The following is a 19,770-nucleotide window of genomic DNA, read 5'->3' on the forward strand; positions in this document are numbered from 1 at the left end:
GTCACAGAAAATTAAATATGTAAGAGGAATACTGATATGTGATGAACAAAATACAGACTTTTCAATAAATGCATACTATTAGTAAGGTATGCCAACCTTCTATCATGCTTGCAGCAGCTTAGAAGAACAGCTCATTGACAGCGTCATGAATTCTGAGCTTTGCAGATCAACCAAGGATGCATCTACAATGTAGAAATAATGCATTTCTACCAGTTAGTTTTAGGGAGTGTACACTGCAGAAATAATGCAGCTTGACACTACTTTGGTCATGGCCTCATCCTGCAGAACCATGAGATTTGTAGTTTTTTGAGGCACAGCCCTCTTTGACAAAGGTTAAAGACCTTCCATAGGTTTCCATAAGATGGAGCTACAGCACTTAAAGTGGTGTCAAACTGCATTATTTCTACACTGCTGATGCACTCCCAGTTGTCTTCACTGACTTCATTCCTGAGGAGAGATGTGCCAAGGGATCTCACAGGCCTGGAAATAATACGATCTGACCTGGGGCCCTTTCATACTCCACAGTTATAGCCCTGCGATTCCACCTTAGCTGCCATGGCCACATCAATGGAATCCAGGTTTAGTAGTTTCCTGAGGCACTAGAAGTCTCTGGTTGAGAATTCTAAACACCTTCCCTAAACTGCAAATCCCCAGATGGAAATTTGGCCTCAAGATGGAACCACAGTGGAATCATAGCATGAGAGCTGTGTAGTATGAAAGGGGCCCTGAAAGCAATGCTGCAAATCCAAGTCAAGTCAATGTAGGTTACGGGTACTGAATAAGGAAGATAAACATTTATATTCTCTTTGTATATAAGGGAGGAATCTAACTGAATAAAGGACCATGTTGCTGGGTAAGATGTGTAGAACAGGACAGAAGCCTGTATAGAATTTACCAAGCACAGAACTATACGATGGTGAGGGCCTTTCCAAATTCTTGCCACACCATCTGTTGTTACTCAGATGCTGTATGTTCTTTGAACTTGAACATGCAATTCAATGAACAATTTAGCAGCTTTTCTTGAAAACTAGTTAACAATAAGCTCCTCTAAACAAAGGGTAAGTATGAGTCAGAACTTGAAAACATTGCTTAGTGGGTTCCAGTGCCCAGCAGGTATGCTGGCAGTGGGATTCTGAAAGTTGTGGTCCATTTTCCCCATACATTTCAGGGTGAACAGGAATGTACCAATGAAAAAATCATTAGATAACTAACATCAGTAAAGACAGGAAGACAATGGTAAACCTAGTTCTGTGGTACTGTCATTCTTAGAAAAGCTTTCAATGAAAAGAATCAATGTCTGTTTAAGCAAGCTTTTAATCCACCAATGAAGCTGAATATGATCTAAACTTGATTTATTAACTTTTGGTCCTTTATTCTTATTTTTATGGTGCGTTACTTTTATCGTTTGGTAGACACTGTAGCTGATTCAGGTTGTCTTGTTTTATGTAAGAGGAAGATATTAAGAATAAAATAAACGATTTATGATTTTCTGAGAACATAATCTAAATATCATTTGAGTTTTTCTAATTGTCCTGTGGTCTTTTGTTGCTGGTTTTGATCATTTGTAATGTTATTTTCTTGATGTGTTAAAACCTTGTTGTTTATCCAATTGCATGTTCATGTTGCTTAACTTCCAGACTATTATAATTTTTGTTCTAGACACATCTATTATATGCAGTCTCAGAGTGTGGAGAGTTATTTTTAAAAAGATTGAATATAATGCCATGCTAAAGTTATCCATGACTATCCAGTTGGTCCCAGAGCATCTTCTAAACACTATTCGGTTATGAATGGCACTAGCATGCCACTACATTAATTCTGCTTAAAAGTAACTTTCCAAGTGCTGCAGTCAACATGATCCAACCAATGTTAACCATGTTTAAAGTCCCACTGATTTAAAGTTTTAAGCACATGCTTAATTCTCACACTTAAATCAATAGCTGGAGATTTTTCTCAATGCTTTCCAAACATGAAAAAAATTCAGCATGGCCTAACATGTAGTTTGCAATGCAATGGAGCTTGGTTTCAAGAAAATCTGTATAGAAATGAAGCCTTAGAGTTAAAAACATGGTTGAGTGCTTAGTTTTCATCCTATTTCATGTGGCTTCCTATACAAGCTTCAAAAGCCCTCTGCAAACAGTCAGCTCATATCTTTGGAAGGAGACATCTGTCCCACATCCAACAGTCTCTGCTGGGCAGAAGGAAAGAGGGAGAGAGAAAGAAATAAAGGAAGACTCCACCCACTGCTGCCTCATGGCCTCCAAATCCTGATAAACTGTGCCCAGTGGAATATGACTCTCAATTAAACACACACACACACACACGTTTACTTTCTACACATGCTAATGGATTGTATCTTGTCAACCAACTATATTAATGTCAGTTTATGAAATTATTAGCCTTGATGTGGGAAAACTTATTAGGCTACAACCCTTAATTCATACCTGCAATGCTTCAGTGTCCAATTTGTACATCATAGCCAATTCCATGGATATGTGCTGATATTTTGGATCATGTTGTTTCCATTAAACAATAGGTAAAATGTGGCAGAAATGTATCTAGAGCTTGACCCATAAGAGTTCATTATTTCATGAGTCTTTGACATTGTTATTTTTAGGTGTTTTTTTTTACTATCAGTCTTCAAAAGAGGTCAGTGGACTGTGCACAGTTAATAAGCATAATAAATAATAATAAATATTTTTTAAAAAATTATCCCGCTTTTTGCCAAACAATCAAAGCGGCGTACAACAGACTAAAATACATTCATATATACACCTAAACATCTGAAAATAATATTCCAAAATAAGTAAATCAGAAGTGGAAGTCTTTAGCTTTCTGAATGTTTTGGACTACAGCCCCTTACTTTATAATAAGCTAGGTCTCTTGGGGCTGAAGTTCTAATTATATTGTCATAAATCCAGTTGCCATTATTTAAAACAAACAAGCAAACAAGCTTCATTTATATACCGCTTCATACCACCTAAGCAGTTTACAACTGTAAGCTAATTTGCCCCCAACAATCTAGGTAGTCAGTTTAGCAACCTTGGAAGGATGCAAGCCTGAGTCAAGCTTGAGCCCTTTTGGCTGGTCTTGAACCTTGTGGTTTTGAGTTAGTGACTGCTCTACAGGCATTTAACCACTGCACCGCCAGGGCTCTGCAACAATCTCTTTACTGGTCTGTTCTAGAGTTCTGGAATCCAGTAGTTATGTTACATGGCCAGAGTAGAGACACTGCAGTGTCTAATTGCTAGCATTCTTTTTTTTAATACATTTTTTTACAGTTTTATCCTGAGTTTACTCCTAACATCTGAAACATTTACATCTGAGATGTGAAGTATAATAATTTGGTTTTAAGATGTGTGTTCTACTCTGATTTATGGCAACCCTATCCTGGGGAGTTTTTTGTCAAGTTTTATTCAGAAGATAAGGATGAGAGAGCATGACTTACCAAAAGTCATTCAGTAGGGTCCATGGCTAAAAAGGGATTTGAACCCTAATCTCACAGAGTCAGTCTAGCACTCTACTGGACCACATTGACTCAATTCAATATGTGTGTGTGTGTGCCTTCAAATCACTTGTCAATTTATGGTGACCCCATTAATTTCTTAGGATTTTCTTAAGGAAAACTCATAGGTGGTTTAGCCAGTTCCTTCCTCTGAAATATAGCCTACAACACCTGGTCTTCATTGGCAGTCTGCCATCCAAGTACTAACCAAAGCTGACCTGCTTAGCTTCCAGGGTCAAACAGGATCTGGTGCTTAGCTTCCCTGCTTATCTTCCAAGATCAAACATGAGTAGGGTATTTAGGCCGAACACACATCATATTTATTTATGACATTCCTATTTTGCATTTTCTCCATGGTATTCAGGAAAGCAAGTTGAAAACACAAAGTCCGTTATTCTCTTCCTTTGCAACTGGCTCACATCTAGACTAACAACTCATCCTAGAACTGGGGTTCCCACCTTTGATGCTCTAGATCAGGGGTCGGCAACCTACGGCCCATGAGCCGGATCTGGCCTGGCAAGGCCTTGGGACCGGCCCCAGCCCGGTCCTGCCGCCGATTGCCGCCCCCGCCGCACCTTATGGCTGTGGCTGCTCATGCAGCTGGCCGGCCACCCACTTCCACGTCCGCCTCCTCCTCTGCCTCCTCCTTTTCCTCCACCCCCTGCGTGCTCCCTCTGGCCGTGGCCGCCCATGCGACCAGCCAGCCAGCCAGCCACCCACCCACCTCCACCTCCTTCTCCAACCTCCTCCTCCCCCGCATATCCCCCTTGCCTTTCAGGGCCACGCGCAGTCGGCTGGCCACCCACCTCCTATTTTGCCTCCTCCTCCTCCTCTGCGACCCTGGCCCTGGCCACACACCGGCCTAAAATGGGAGCTGGCCCCTTAAGGAGGTGGAGCCTGAGAAGAGGAGGAGGAGGAGGAGGACTCTGGGCCAGAGGGAGGGCAAAGGGCTCTTTGGCGCGAATTACAAAGCTTCCTCTTTGTAATTCGCAGGAGCAGCAGGAGAAGGGGAGGTGAGTGGCCATTTCAGGTCTCCCATAGTTTTTATTTCTTTTTTTAGGGCAGGCCTGTGTAAGAGAGTCAGTGTGGTTTGAATGTATCTATTTTTTAATTATTTTTGGTTAATTTTTATTATTTAAAATATCCAAATCTCCCTTGTTTTTTATTTTATTTTTTGTTATTTTTAGTCTTAATAATATCCAAGTTTCCTTTATTTTTTATTTATTTATTTAAATTGTTTTAAAATTATTTAATTATTTATTTATTGGCTTCGGCCCCCCAGTTGTCTGAGGGACAGCAACCCAGCCCCCCGGCTCAAAAAGGTTGCCTACCCCTGCTCTAGATGTTCCGGATTGTTGACTAGTGTTTCTGGGAACTGAAGTCAAAAGAAACTGGAGGACCAAAGGCTGAGAACCACTGCTCTAGAAGGTCACTAAAAGTATAGGTAGTGACAAAATCAGGAATCTGAACCCGAGTCTGCCCAGTATTAGTTTACACCAGGGTGAAAATCTTGGATATTGTTGTCAGACTACATGTCCTAGCATCCCTAGCCAATTGTGTGAAATGCTGGCATTTGCAGTCCAAGATCATTTGGAGGGTTGTACATTGCCCTCCACTGCTCTGTGACATAGTAGCTTTACCTCCTTCTTTCGTTGTTTTCCCGCCTAAAATAAATTCTTCCAGGAATGCAAAATGCTGTATTAGTGCTGGTAAAGGACACAGAATGAATCTATTTCCATATAAAATCAAAGCAATTAACCCATCAAAGAAAATCTATATTTATAATTTAATGTCTATAAATGAGAGAATTCATATCCTGTGCCAATGTATGAATAAATCTGACACAATCTATTTCTTCTTTTAAAAAGCCGTGCTGCCCCCATTCTCCAATATACAAAATGTGATTCTTCTTGTTATGTACCATCAAGGTGACTTTGACTTATGGTGGCCCTATGAATAAGAGACCTCCAGAAGATCCTGTTATTAAGCATTCTGCTCAGGTTTTGCGAACTGAGGGCCATAGCTTCCCATCTGTTAAGTGGTCCTCCTCTTTTCCTATTGCCTTCAGCTTTTATCAGCATTATTGCCTTTCCAGTGAGTCAGGTTTTCCCCTAATATACCCAAAGTTCTGTAATCTCACTTCAGTCATTTTTGTTTTTATTGGGAGTTCAGGATTCATGTGCTATTGGACCTATTTGTTTGACTCTGGTGGTCTACTGTATCCATAAGGTTCCCCTCACACCAAATACCATTGTGTCAGTCAGCTTTTGCTCAAATCTTATAACCCCTACACATGATAGTGGCAGTTTGCAGAATGGTCATTAAACTTGGATCTTCCAGAATCCTATATAATATGGGAATGTGCATCCATCTTAAAGAGTAGAATTTGAGTAAGAAGTATTAAACCATCTGCCTTCCAAACAATGACTTAATTCTCAGATTCCAGAAACTGTCCACAGATATTATTATTTAAATATTAATATTCCGCCCTATATCCAAAAATCTCAGGGTAGTGTACACTAAAATCAATTGAAGACAACAAATAACAAGCACAATAATTTTAAAGCCTAAAATATATATTAATCATTTAAAATATATTAATATTAATCATTTATCACTTCCAACTAAACCATTTAAAACAAGTTAAAACCATTTAAAATAATGCCAACCATGACAAATGTGGAAATTGGATAAAATCAATTAGGCCCTGTAAACTTTACTAAAATGTCATGTTTTGACTTGGCACCAGTGTCATTAGTGTTGCTGCCGATCAGCAACAGAGGGAGGCTATCCTGTAACTGAGGTGCCACAGCAGAGAAGTGAAACAGAGCAGGAGAAAAATCAAGCCCATCATGGGGTAAGATTGTGAGCAGGAAAGGAATTGTTGGAGGAGGCTTCAGCATTCCTTATCTTTGCCCTCTTTGCTGCCAGTCACAACTTCCCACACATATCTGGATGTGGTAGACTGGTTGGTAATTAAAGGGCATAGGTCCATAGCCATCATATTTAATTTGGCCTATCCACTTCATTGATATATCCCACAGGAATGATGGCTGAGTCCAACAAAAGCACACTGGCAGCAAATTTGTGAAGGTGTTGCAATGGCCTACATAGAAATCTAGACACAACTGGATTTTGACCAGTGATTCGAAGATATACTACTTAAGGCAAAGCAAAAACATTTGGTGGTAACAGTAGCATCCAGTCTCTTGAAAACGGGATGAGAAAAGGGAAGCCTTCTAGATGTTGGTGCTGGACTGCAACCCCCAGCATTCCTCATTATTGACAGTACCAGCTAGGGCCAATGTGAGTTGCATTCCAACATCAGGAGGGACACACTTTGCTCAAACCTGCTTTAGAAACACTATGTGATAAAGTTGATTTATATAAGTCAAGAAAGTTCAGGCATATTGAACACCATCAATAGAACCAATCATCAATGAATTTTGAAGGAGAAATTCTACAAGTACATTTTCAAGTCAAGACAGACAGTGAAGTAACAGGAAAATATGTGGAATGTTCTCCTGTGTGCTTCATTCCAGTGAAGTATAAATGCATACATATATTTCCCACAATTTAGCTAAACAACTTACACAGCCAAATTCTTTCAGCAGTTGTTGAGACCACTAATTGCTAAGCCCACTGAATTTAATTAGTGAAGGATTGTACTCAATGAATTAATTAGTGGTTTCACTGGATGGATGACATCCTGTTTGTGACATAAACAAATGTAAATCCAACTTATGCTTACATATGCCTTGGGGGAGGGGGGTCATCAGAGACACTGGACCAAAAGTGCCTGACAACTCACCTTCTTTGCCCACCCCATCCATGACTAGTGGCTAGTGGAGAGCGGGGGACAATTGATAATCATCTACCTATGTGACATTTGCTACATGAACAAAGGTGAAGGCGTCTTCTGGGCCTTCTGATGATCCTTCAGAAGTCCTGGAAGAAGGCACTGTTTGTATCACACTCATGGGGGGCACAGGAGAGAAGGTTATTCCTGGCAGGGCAGAGAGTAATGTTTCATAGTTCCAGCATTTAGGGAATTTACAATATATCTGATGTAGCTGAAAGCTCTCTTTTTTCTTACCTGTAAGGTTTAGCTCCATTTCAAAATGGAACTTCATGACATGGAAGGATATGCATGAATAGGGTAAGGTATTTAAAATATAACCTACTTAAAATAAGGTTATTTTAAGTAGTTTATATTTTAAATATTTTACCCTATTCATATTCATTTAAATATTTTACCCTATTAAAATAAGGTTATTTTAAGTAAACTGTGAGAAAGTGAAGTGTGATGTAGTGGTTTGGACTATGACTCTGGAGATTAGGATTCAAATTCTGGCTCAGCCATGGAAACCCACTGAGTGACCTTGGGCAAGTCACATTCTCTCATTCTCAGAGGATGGCAATGACAAACCTCTCTGAAGAACTTGCCGAGAAAGTGATAGGTTTACTTTAGGTTCACCGTAAGATGAAAGTGACTTGAAAGCACAAAACAACAACAACAACAAGAAGAGTGAAGAGACTTTTAAAGCAAAGAGCAACTCCTGGAAACACTATTGCCAGAAGCACTTTTTTTCATTGCCAAGGAATAGTGCCATTTTCTGCTGCTTGGCAGAGGACATATACTCACTAGGTTCAGTAGTTATATCTATCCCCATTATTAGTCTTCATTCCAAGTGTTATAAATCCTTTTCTCTAGACCGTATCTGCAATTAAGACATTAATATTTTAATTGTCAGGAATTTGTTTAAATGAAAACTTGGAATTGTAGTTTGAGGAAGTGCTAATAATTTGGTTTGAGCAGGTGTGTGCAGCCTGCAGCTCTCTGTCTATTTTCAAAAGCCCTCTGAATGTCATCCATGGAGGTTCTGGAAAGACGGATCTCTTTCTCTCCACCCACCAGCAGCTTGCTGGGAAGGAAGGAAGACAGAAATGGATAGGGGAGAAAAGATGTTTACATTTTTATTTTTTTGTGGGTTTTTCAGGCTATGTGGCATCAGAGAAGATGCCAGCCACAAATGCTGGTGAAACGTCAGGAAGAAAATCTCCTAGGACATGGCCACATAGCTCGAAAAACCCACAAAAAACTATGGATGCCAGCCATTAAACCCTTTGACTTCACATTGTTTACATTTTGCTAAAGGAAAGAGAGACAAGAAAAGAGTGCAAAAGAGAAAAGGAGAGGGAACCAGGCGTGGCTGCTGGCTTTTATTGCATTGGGACTGTGAATTTGCTCTGGGTTTTAGCAATCCAAAGATCTAAATCTTAACCCCACAGTTGGTTCGGAACCTTGGACAGATCCTTTAAAGCAGAGCTTCTTTGAGCTATCTGATGAGGCAGATCAGCCAGTGAAGCAGGGTGTGAGTGTATGTTCCCTCAATGAATTTCATAGTGCTTTATTAGCAAAGAATACTCAGAGGTGGTCTTGCTAGCTCTGAAATATAGCCTAGGGCACCTGGTGGTTTCCCATCTAATTACTAACCATGGCAGACTATGCTTAGCTTCCACAATCACAACAGATCTGATGCATTTTGGGGCATTTAGGTCATGCACCAGGGACCAGTAACATATTTCTGTCTTATTATTATCACATTCCCATAATTTCCTCAAGAGTCATCAAGGAGTGACAGTTGATGGCTTGCAGATGGACACTGGTCTGCAAGCCACTGCTTTAAGACCCTGAAGCTGAGATTTAAATGGAGAGCAGATTCACTGGCCCACTGATATAGGCACCACCAGCCCATTGATGGCAGTTAGGCCTCATGGGATAACTCCGGAGAAATTGCTGCCTTTGACAGAAAGAAGGTTCCCCACTCCCATCACAGAACTAGAATTCACAAGGTTTCCTTGCAAGACCAGAATGGTTAAATCAGTTGATGTGCATAGTTTGGATATTGGGGGTGGAGGGAACGTATGAACAAAATACTTTTTTGATAACTGTTTCCAATCTATCCACCAGGGATGTACCTACACTGCACAAATGTAGTAGTTTGAGACTCCTGGGAATAGTAGTTCAGTGAGTTGATTGAGTTCCTCAGCATTCTAGCCTGATCCCCTCAACTGCCAAGTTAGAGGTTTTTGGAAAAGAAGTCCAACTACCTTATGAAACTATAAATCCCAGGACAGAGCCATGGCAGTCAAAGTGATATCAGACAACTTTATCTGTGCACTACCCCAGACAATCGTGCAAATAGTGTCCCTATACACTATGAAAACAGGTATCAATAATGGAATATTATGGCCTAGTAACTTGAATACCTTGAAGACTCATGGTTTCACCAGTGCAGGTACTCCCTTCAAAAATACAAATTGCAACTATTCCAAACCATAGTTGTGCTAATTAGTTACTCCTGTAACTAATTCATTTCTTGGTAGCAAAGCTTCCTGTTGATAAATATCTCTGTAGATCAGTAGGCTTGTCCTCAGATGACAATTGCACCGTATACCACTGGAGCCAAATTTGAAGCCTTTCCAGTTTATAGAACTTGGCAGAGCTTGTGCTCTGCTGGCACATCATTGAAGAAAGGTCACTTCTATGCCATGATGAAGCAGCAGAAATTTAAAATCTACTAGAATTAGCCCCTGCCTATCACTTATTTAAATTCGTACTTTCTGACCTTGGGTTCTCAGACTCTGTTCTCGACTGGTTTAGATCTTATTTGTCTGGAAGATCTTTTGCAGTGGTCACAGGTGGTCAGACTTCATCTCCTGTTCCCTTATGTGTTGGAGTTCCCCAGGGCTTTGTTCTGGGTCCCCTTCTGTTTTCTCTCTACACACTGTCCTTAGGTAAACTCATTAGCTCTCTTGGTTTTTCCTACCATCTGTATGCCGGTGACACCAAGTTGTATCTTTCCACCCCTGATCTTTCTCCAAGGCTTGAACAGCAAGTTTCATCTTGTCTCACAGCTGTCTCGCAGTGGATGCGCCATTGGCGTTTGAAGCTCAACATGTCCAAGACGGAGCTTCTTGTCTTTCCTCCTAAGTCCACCCTTCAACACTCCTTTTCTGTCTCTGTGGACAACATTTCTATTCAACCAGTCCAGCAAGCCCGCAGTCTTGGTTTTATATTTGATTCTTCTCTTTCGTGTACCCCTCAGATCCAGACCACAGCCAAGGCTTGTAGATTCTTTTTATACAATATTGCCAAAATCCGACCATATCTCTCCGCCTCTACTGCCAAGATCCTGGTCCATGCCCTTGTGGTCTCACGACTTGATTACTGTAACATCCTCCTGGCTGGGCTTCCTCTTTCTCACCTCCGTCCTTTAATCTCTGTCGAGCATTCAGCTGCACGCATTATCACATCCGCCCACCGCTCTGACCACATCTCTCCTGTGTTGGCATCCCTTCACTGGCTCCCCCTCCCTTTCCGCATTCAGTATAAGCTCCTGCTGTCAACGTTTAAAGCCCTCCATGGGCTGGCCCCTCCTTACTTATCAGACCTTCTTTCTCCTCACCTTCCCACTTGGGCCCTCTATTCTGGTAGTCAAGGTCTGCTGTCCCAGCCCAGGATTTCCTCTGCCCCATCTAAGATTCGCCCCTTCTCACTCGCTGCCCCTCACTCCTGGAACCTTCTTCCCCCGCGAGCAAGAGCCATCACTTCTTTAACCAGCTTCAAAAAGGAGTTGAAGACCATCCTGTTCAGAGAAGCGTTCCCTGGCATTGCATAACTGTCACTTGCTATTTGATGTTTCTTTGTTGTCTGTTTTATTGAATCATTTCCTGTATTGCTATGTATTTTATATGTATTATCCTACTAGAAAGGCCCCTTCCCCACCACCACTCCCTTCTCCTTTTGTGTTGTGTCTTTTTAGATTGTAAGCCTAAGGGCAGGGAACCATCCAATTAAAAAGATTGTATGTACAGCGCTGTGTAAATTTACAGTGCTTTATAAATAAAGGTTAATAATAATAATAATAATAATAATAATAATCATCATCATCATCATCATCATCATCATCATCATCATCATCTTTGCCTAAAACTGTAAAGGTTTTGAAAACTAGTTGTTCAGGAGATATCAAAACTGGCCTCCCATTACTTACAGATGCTACATGCCTCGCTTTGAGGGTTCCTAAGAGGAGCCAGTGTGGCATAGTGGTTTCAGTGCTGGACTACAACTCTGGAGACCAAGGTTCAATTTTCTGCTCAGCCATAAAACCCTCTGGGTGACCTTGGGCATGTCACAGTCTCCCAGCCTCAGGGAGAAAGCAATGGCAAACCTCTTCAGAACAAATCTTGCCAAGAAAACCTCATGATAATTTCACCTTAGGGTTGCCATGTCAGAAACAACTTGAAGGGACGTGACAACAACAGACAGATACTGTGAATGGGGTGGCCTAGGAGACCAACTAGGCTGTGATGGCATATACAGCCTTCCAAGGAAACTTGTTTACAATGCCTTGGTCTAAGGAAGAATTCCAACCTAGGAATGGAAAGAATGTTAAAATATATTCAACCTACTGATGAAAAAAGGGAGCACTCAGTTATTGGAAACTTCCAACAAGGGCTGCTTTCACACTGCAGAAATAATCCAATTTGACATCACTTTAACTGCCATGGCCCAATGCTATGGAATTCTTGGAATTGTAGTTTGTTTTGGCTTCATAGCTCTCTAACAGAGAAAACTAAAGGTCTCACAGAACTACACTTCCCTGAAATCCATAGCTTTTAGCCATGGCTGCTAAAGTGGAGACAAACTGGATTATTTCTGCAGTGAGGATTCAGCCAAGGAGCATACAACCATAATAAGAATCTTTGTCATTCAGCACTTTTGTGCACAGGAAAACCCAACTGGCATTTTGGTGCAGAAAACAATATTTCCTGCACAGGAATGCCATTTCCTTCCACAGCTTCAACTGACAGGGGAAAAAACAGCAAATGAAATTCCTGTCTCGGGGGGGACCATATAGGGCAGAATAAGTCCCAAACCATAAACTTCCTCAAAATTGTGCTGTTTCAAGGACTTTCTTGTAGCAGGGTGGAAAAGAGCATAATTTGTTGTTCTTTGTTGTTGTTGTATGTTATACAACTTCTTCAAGTTGACTCCACTTATAGCAATCATAGGCAAATTTTATTCAGTGGAAATTAGGCATTGCTTTCCTCTGAATCTAAGAGAGTATGACTTGCCCAAGGTCACCCAGTGGGTTTCTGTGGCTGAGCAGGGATTCAAACCCTGGTCTCGTAGAGTCCTAGCCAAACACAACCACTACACACACTGGCTCCCACACATTCTTTCATGTGTGAACAAAATCTATGAAGGTTTCCATCCCTATTCCAAGCCAGTCAAGAGTGATACAGATAGGAAGTGGCCCTGATGGGAGGCAATACAATTTCTCTTGTCTTGGGTTTTGGGGGAGCTTAGGTTGCCACTAAGAGATATGACAGATGTTTATTTTCATGTCCTAGTGTCAGATGTGGTCAAATGAGTTGTGCAAATTTGTAAAACTCTAAAAAGCATCTGTATCCTCAAAAGCATAAGGTTGTTGTCAGTGTTCTTGTTCCATCTCATTGAAATATGTGATGTGCTGCAGCTCTTGTAATACTACAAAAACAGTTTTGCTTAAAACTGGTTATTTCTACCCATATATTGATTCATTTCCTTATTCCAGAACATTTTTAATGCTTCAAAAATCTGCAAAACCTATTTATCAAGCATACAGGAACATAAAATCTGAATATATGTATCCATGGCTAACATTAGCAGCCTCATTCCACTTTCAAGAGCCTGTTAATGTGCAAACCTGTGAAAACAGATGGCAGCAGTATGAGTATATATACATGAATAATCCTGATTCTTATGACATCACTTTCAACTGGGAGAAGGGCTCACCAGTCTCCATCTCTATAAGGCTTCCAATGTGCCTTGAGTTGTTCTATGGGCACCAGTTCAGATTTGAGTGCTCTCATGATTTAACACACTGTGCATGTAAGACCTAGCAAAGACATTTGCATGATTTGTGCATCACTGCTTCAGGCCAAACAGGAGATGTGTCTGAAGAATTATACTTCAGTAGCATATAGAATTACAACAGTGAGCTTTTATATCCTGTTTGCATATGAAAGCCATAGGTATGCTTTCCGACCTAGCAGTTTGGAAGCCTAAGAAGTGTTTTATAAGGATGTCCTAGGGCCATCAAAAAACAAACCCAGGATTTTTTTTTTTTATCTCACTTTGTGCTGTCTCTTACATCTGTGCAGTTGTGACAGAATATAATAACATTCACAGAACAGAAAAGAGCCATTGGTAAGGATTATTTGGAGTTTGGGATTAACATTTTTATACAAGTTATTGAAAATGGTGTTTAGAGATTATGTCATATTGTGGGGATTATTTTCTTAAAATCTGCAGTTCTTTCAGAGTAATCTGTGCTTTAAATGGCACTGTAAAATCAAGCAGTTTCAGTTCTTTATCTAGGTTAGTCAGCAATTAGACTGCTATTGTATGTTTTAGTTCAATCAATCATCATTAAAGTGGATTTTTGATGCTGTAATAGCAGGAATAAAAACAAGGAGGTTGGACTCCATGGCACTGCTAAGAAAGTACTAAAAAATCTCAGTGTTACTCAAGAATCAGAAAGCTGTCCTTGCTATACTTTGTAACAGTGCATATTATCATTACTAGTCTCTTTGAGAAAATTTGTAATTGTCTAGAAAACACATGCACAATAATTTCTCATGAGTATACAGTTACACTGAGCATTTAGGACAGTGATGGTGAGCCTTTTAGAGGCCAAGTGTCCAAAGTGCAACCCAAAACCCACTTATTTATTTCAAAATGCCATGTCCCTCTGGCTTTCTAGTAATAAACTCTGGCAAACTCTGTGCTGGGGCGACGGCACATGTGCCCACAGAGAGGGCTCTGAGTGCCACCTCTGGCATGTGTGCCATAGGTTCGCCATCACTGACTTAGGAGTAGATGAATGTGACACATCCGTCATGTTCCTGCAGCCTCCATTCAGACAAACCGAGCCACTGAATTGTGCCCAGTGGTGCCTTTCCACTACTGCATAGCTTTAATAGAAACATTGTATCCCTTAACAAACGTCAGATCCAAAATTTTATTACATTTTGCTTTCTCAAGCTATTGTGCAAACTATTCCATCAGCCTTCTCACAAGCTACCACAAGCTGTTTGATGGGCCAATTTACATTTTGGTGTAGAAACAGTTCACCAGATGTTGTTCCAGAAGTACACTCGTCCCCCGGGTTACGAAATTAATTCGTTCCGCCGCCATTTTCGTAACCCGGAAGTCTTTCGTTAGCCGAATTGCCATAGGCGCTAATGGGGGAAAAGCCGCGGCTCCGCCGCGGCTCCATTTAAAATAGCGCCGGCGTTTTTTCGCAACCCGGATAAACCTTCGTAACCCGGAAATAATTAATTAAAGTTTTTTTCTTCGTAACCCGGAAATTTCGTAACGCGGCGCGTTCGTATCCCGGGGTAAGAGTGTATTTGCACATGTAAATGTGCTAGTTGTGATACAGCAATGTAAACACCCTCATACAACTCACTGCAATTTAGTTTGGCTAGGTGTTCCTTGCATGAATGCTGGTTACTCTGGTAGCAGTTGCATAAGCTTTAATGGAACCACCCAACCACCCGACATTTTTTGCAACTAATTTTTAAACACACACACACACACACACACACACCAAGATTAACAATAAATCAATACAGCTGGGGCAAGGGAAGAAAAAGAAAGATAAGTAAATAAAGAAATCCATAATTATGTTAGTGAATATTGAATACAACCCACTGTCTTTTTAAAATCCATTTGCCTTCCTACTACTGTTGGCTTCTGGTGATATCTTTCTAATAATAATAATAATAATAATAATAATAATAATAATAATAATAAAATAATAATAATAATCTGCTGCACAAAGGAACTCTCCTCTTCCCAGAAGGCACCTGGCTACATCTCTGCCTCTGAGGGGAAAGAAGGAAGGTAGGGCTTCCCATCTGCCCTTCACAAAGGAACTCTATCCTTCCAGAAGGCCCTTGCTCCATCTCTGCCTCTGAGGGGAAAGAAGGAAGGTAGGGCTTCCCATCGCCCTTCACAAAGGAACTCTTCCTTCCCAGAAGGCCCTTGCTCCATCTCTGCCTTGTGGGGATAGAAAGGAAGGTAGGGCTTCCCATCAGCCCTACACAAAGGAACTCTCTCCTTCCCAGAAGGCCCCTGCTCCATCTCTGCCTCTGAGGGAAAGAAGGAAGGTGGGCTTCCCATCTGCCCTACAAAGGAACTCTATCCTTCCCAGAAGGCCCTTGGCTACCATCTGCCTCTGTGGGGAAAGAAGGAAGGTAGGGCTTCCATCTGCCCTACACAAAGGAACTCTATCTTCCCAGAAGGCCCTTGGCTACTCTCTGCCTCTGTGGGGAAAGAAGGAAGGTAGGGCTTCCCATATGCCCTAACAAAGGAACTCTCCTCTTCCCAGAAGGCCCTTGCTCCCTCTCTGCCTCTGAGGGAAAGAGCGGAACAGTTCAAAAGTTTAAAAAGAGGAGAGCTAAAGAAGGAAGGTAGCTGCTCGCCCCCCTTCTCCCCTCTTCCCACTCTGCCTACACAAGGAACTCTATCCTTCCAGAAAGGCCCTGTGCTCCATCTCTGCCTCTGGGGGAAAGGAGGAGGGGGAAGGTAGGGCTTCCCTCTTCTATCCCAGAGCCCTTAGCTAGGTAGGGGAAAGAAGGAAGGTAGGGCTTCCCATCGCCCTCACAAAGGAACTCTCTCTTCCCAGAAGGCCCTGGCTACATCTCTGCCTCTGAGGGGAAAGAGGAAGGTAGGGCTTCCCCTCTGCCCTTCACAAGGAACTCTATCCTTCCCAGAAAGCCCTTGGCTACATCTCGCCTCTGTGGGAAAGAAGGAAGGTAGGGCTTCCCATCCCTACACAAAGGAACTCTATCCTTCCCACGAAGGCCCTTGGCTACATCTTGCCTCTGTGGGGAAAGAAGGAAGGTAGGGCTTCCCATCTGCCCACCACAAAGGAACTCTATCCTTCCCAGAAGGCCCTTGGTACATCTCTGCCTCTGTGGGGAAAGAAGGAAGGTAGGCTTCCCATCTGCCCTACACAAAGGAACTCTATCCTTCCCAGAAGCCCTTGGCTACATCTCTGCCTCTGTGGGGAAAGAAGGAGTAGGGCTTCCCATCTGCCCTACACAAAGGAACTCTATCCTTCCCGAAGGCCCTTGGCTACATCTCTGCCTCTGAGGGGAAAGGAGGAAGGTAGGGCTTCCCATCTGCCCTACACAAAGGAACTCTATCCTTCCCAGAAGGCCCTTGGCTACATCTCTGCCTCTGAGGGGAAAGGAGGAAGGTAGGGCTTCCCATCTGCCCTGAACAAAGGAACTCTCCTCTTCCCAGAAGGCCCTTGCTCCATCTCTGCCTCTGAGGGGAAAGGAGGAAGGTAGGGCTTCCCATCAGCCCTGCAGAAAGGAACTCTCCTCTTCCCAGAAGGCACCTGGCTACATCTCTGCCTCTGAGGGAAAGAAGGAAGGTAGGGCTTCCCATCTGCTCTACCCAAAGGAACTCTATCCTTCCCAGAAGGCCCTTGGCTACATCTCTGCCTCTGAGGGGAAAGAAGGAAGGTAGGGCTTCCCATCTGCCCTTCACAAAGGAACTCTATCAGACCTTCTTTCTCCTCACCTTCCCACCAGGGCCCTCCGTTCTGGTAGTCAAGGGTTCCTGTCTCAGCCCAGGATTTCCTCTGCCCCATCCCGGATTCGCCCCTTTTCACTTGCTGCCCCTCACTCCTGGAACCTTCTTCCTCCACAAGCAAGAGCCATCACTTCATTAACCAGCTTCAAAACGGAGTTGAAAACCATCCTATTCAGAGAAGCCTTCCCAGGCATCGCATAATTGTCGCTTACTATCTGATATTCTGTTGTTGGCTGTTTATCGATCCATTTCCTGTATTGCTATGTACTGTATATGCATTATCCTACTTGTGAGTATGTATTTTCCCTGGATAATGATTAACCTTCCATTTTGAAGCCAAGCCCTCCCTTTAGTCCATCTGCCTTGGTCCAGGCCTCGGAGGTTGAGAGGAACTGCTGGACCTCTTACCCTTTCCCGTCACCACCCCCTTCTCCTTCTGTGTCATGTCTTTTTAGATTGTAAGCCTGAGGGCAGGGAACCGTCTAACTAAAAGGATTGCATGTACAGCGCTGTGTAAATTTACAGCGCTTCATAAATAAAGGTTAATAATAATAATAATAATAATAATAATAATAATAATAATAATGCCTTATTTATAAAGTGCTGTAAATTTACACAACACTGGACATACAATCAATTAAAATAGATAAATAAAATAAGCCTGCATATGGCATCCATTCTATGAAAATAATTAAACATAATATATATTAATACATTTTAACGTTCAAACAATAAAATATAGGATACAACAAATTAAAATAAACATTGGATAACAATCATGTAATGTGTGGGAAAGCTTCCCTGAACAGTACTGTCTTTAAATCAGTTTTAAAGCTGGTTAAAGGGGCAATGAACCGTGCTTGTGGGGGGAGGGTCCAGGAGTGAGGGGCAGCAGCTCTTCTTCTCCTTGTGTTGGCCAGCTAATGTTTCCTTATGCTGCTACATGTACAGTATGTATGGGCTTTAAACCCACTGTGATCCTAAAGATATGGTGCCCTGTGGCCCGTTTCTTTCTATGCAAAGAAACTATAGAACATGTGCTCTTTCATTGTTTATATTATAGAGATTTACATATTAATCTCATCTCACTAGGGATGCCATATCCCGGTGGCCGCCGAGAAAATCACGCTTTTGGGGGTCCCTCCCGGTCATGGTCTGGTTTGGCCCCCAGCCATGCATTGGTCCCGGTTCGGGGCCTGCTCCTGCGGCCATTGCCGCTGCCGCTAATGCGGCTGTCCACGGCACCAACCCACCTCCTCCTCCTCTTCTGGAGTGGTGGGCAGCGCCAACCCACCTCCTCCTCTGGCTCTGCCTTCTTCCTCCTCAGAGGTGGCAGCGCCGCCGCCACCGCCGCCGCACCTCCCGCGCACGCACGTGTGCGCAGGCCTCTGAAGCAGGAGCTCGTCCCCTGCTTTGTTGCCAGCCGGCCATTGTCCAGCTGGCCAAAGGAGACGGGCTCCTCTGTGTGCGCCGCCTGGGCGTCAGCAGGGGCCAGAGGCAGCGATCACAGCGGGCCCCCGCACGCCTTCCTGGCCTTTAAGGCTGGCTGGGAATGCGGTGATCGCAGCCGACCCCCGCTCTCCTTCCTGGCTTCTAAGGAGGCCTCGGTCTCCTTAAAGGCCAGGGAAGAGGGAGGAGGCCGGCCGGGATCGCAGCAATCGCAGCCGGCCCCCGCTCTCCTTCCTGGCTTCTAAGGAGGCCTTGGTCTCCTCAGAGGCCAGGAAGAAGGGACACTTTTTTTTTAGGGGCACTTTTTCTTATTAAATGGAGGACACCCCACGCCCCTTCCTGGCCTCTAAGGAGGCCTCAGTCTCCTTAGAGGCCGGGAAGGGGCGCGGGGTGTCCTCCATTAAAAAAAAAGTGTCCTACATTTGAAAATTTTGTCCTACATTTGTCCCAGTTTGGCGGTCCTGACGTATGGCAACCCTACATCTCACCCATATTGTAAAAATATCCAGGATGTACAAAACAGTTCTATGTCTCCCTGCTGCCAGGGACGTAGCCGGGGGGGGGGGGTTTTTGGGGTTGGGCCCCCCCCTTCCGTTAGAAAAATGAATGGTGTGTGCTGCTGTGCCACTGCACCCAAGCACCAATATAATGGTGGCACTTAGTCTGGATCCCCCCCCCTTCCTAAAATCCTGGCTACGTCCCTGTTGCTGCTTTCAGATACTAACCCAGTTATAACAAATAAAGTGGCTAAATTTTGTACAGCAGTGATTAAAATTCATTGGTTGATGACTTGTACCACAGACTAGAATAATGAACGTCTAGATGGGTTTTGTAATCCTATGGAATATGCGTAGTTATATTTATTTAATGTCCGTCTTTGTGTCCGTCTTTAGTCCAGGTTGTTCCAGAGTTTGGGGGCGACAGCAGAGAACGCCCTCTGGGAGGTTGCCGCAAGCCTAGATTTTAGAGGCTGCAGTAAGTTCCTCCCAGAGGACCGGAGAGCGCGGGGAGGATTGTATGGGAGGAGGCGGTCTCTAAGATAGCTTGGAACCAAGCCATTTAGGGCTTTAAAGGTGATAACCAACACCTTGTACTGGGCCCGGAAGCTGAAGAAACTCTTCTAGAACAGGGCCACATAGCCCGAAAAACCCAC

General features: G+C 43.0%; 1 protein-coding gene across 1 annotated transcript in view; it reads left to right on the plus strand.

Annotated features, from left to right (window-relative positions):
- The window catches only part of STMN2 (stathmin 2), a 45,620-nt gene that overhangs the window by 3,850 nt on the left and 22,000 nt on the right, over nt 1–19,770 (plus strand). The gene's annotated exons all lie outside the window — the stretch shown is intronic.

This window comes from Sceloporus undulatus, chromosome 4, assembly GCF_019175285.1.
Source record: "Sceloporus undulatus isolate JIND9_A2432 ecotype Alabama chromosome 4, SceUnd_v1.1, whole genome shotgun sequence".
Classification (NCBI taxonomy): domain Eukaryota; kingdom Metazoa; phylum Chordata; class Lepidosauria; order Squamata; family Phrynosomatidae; genus Sceloporus; species Sceloporus undulatus.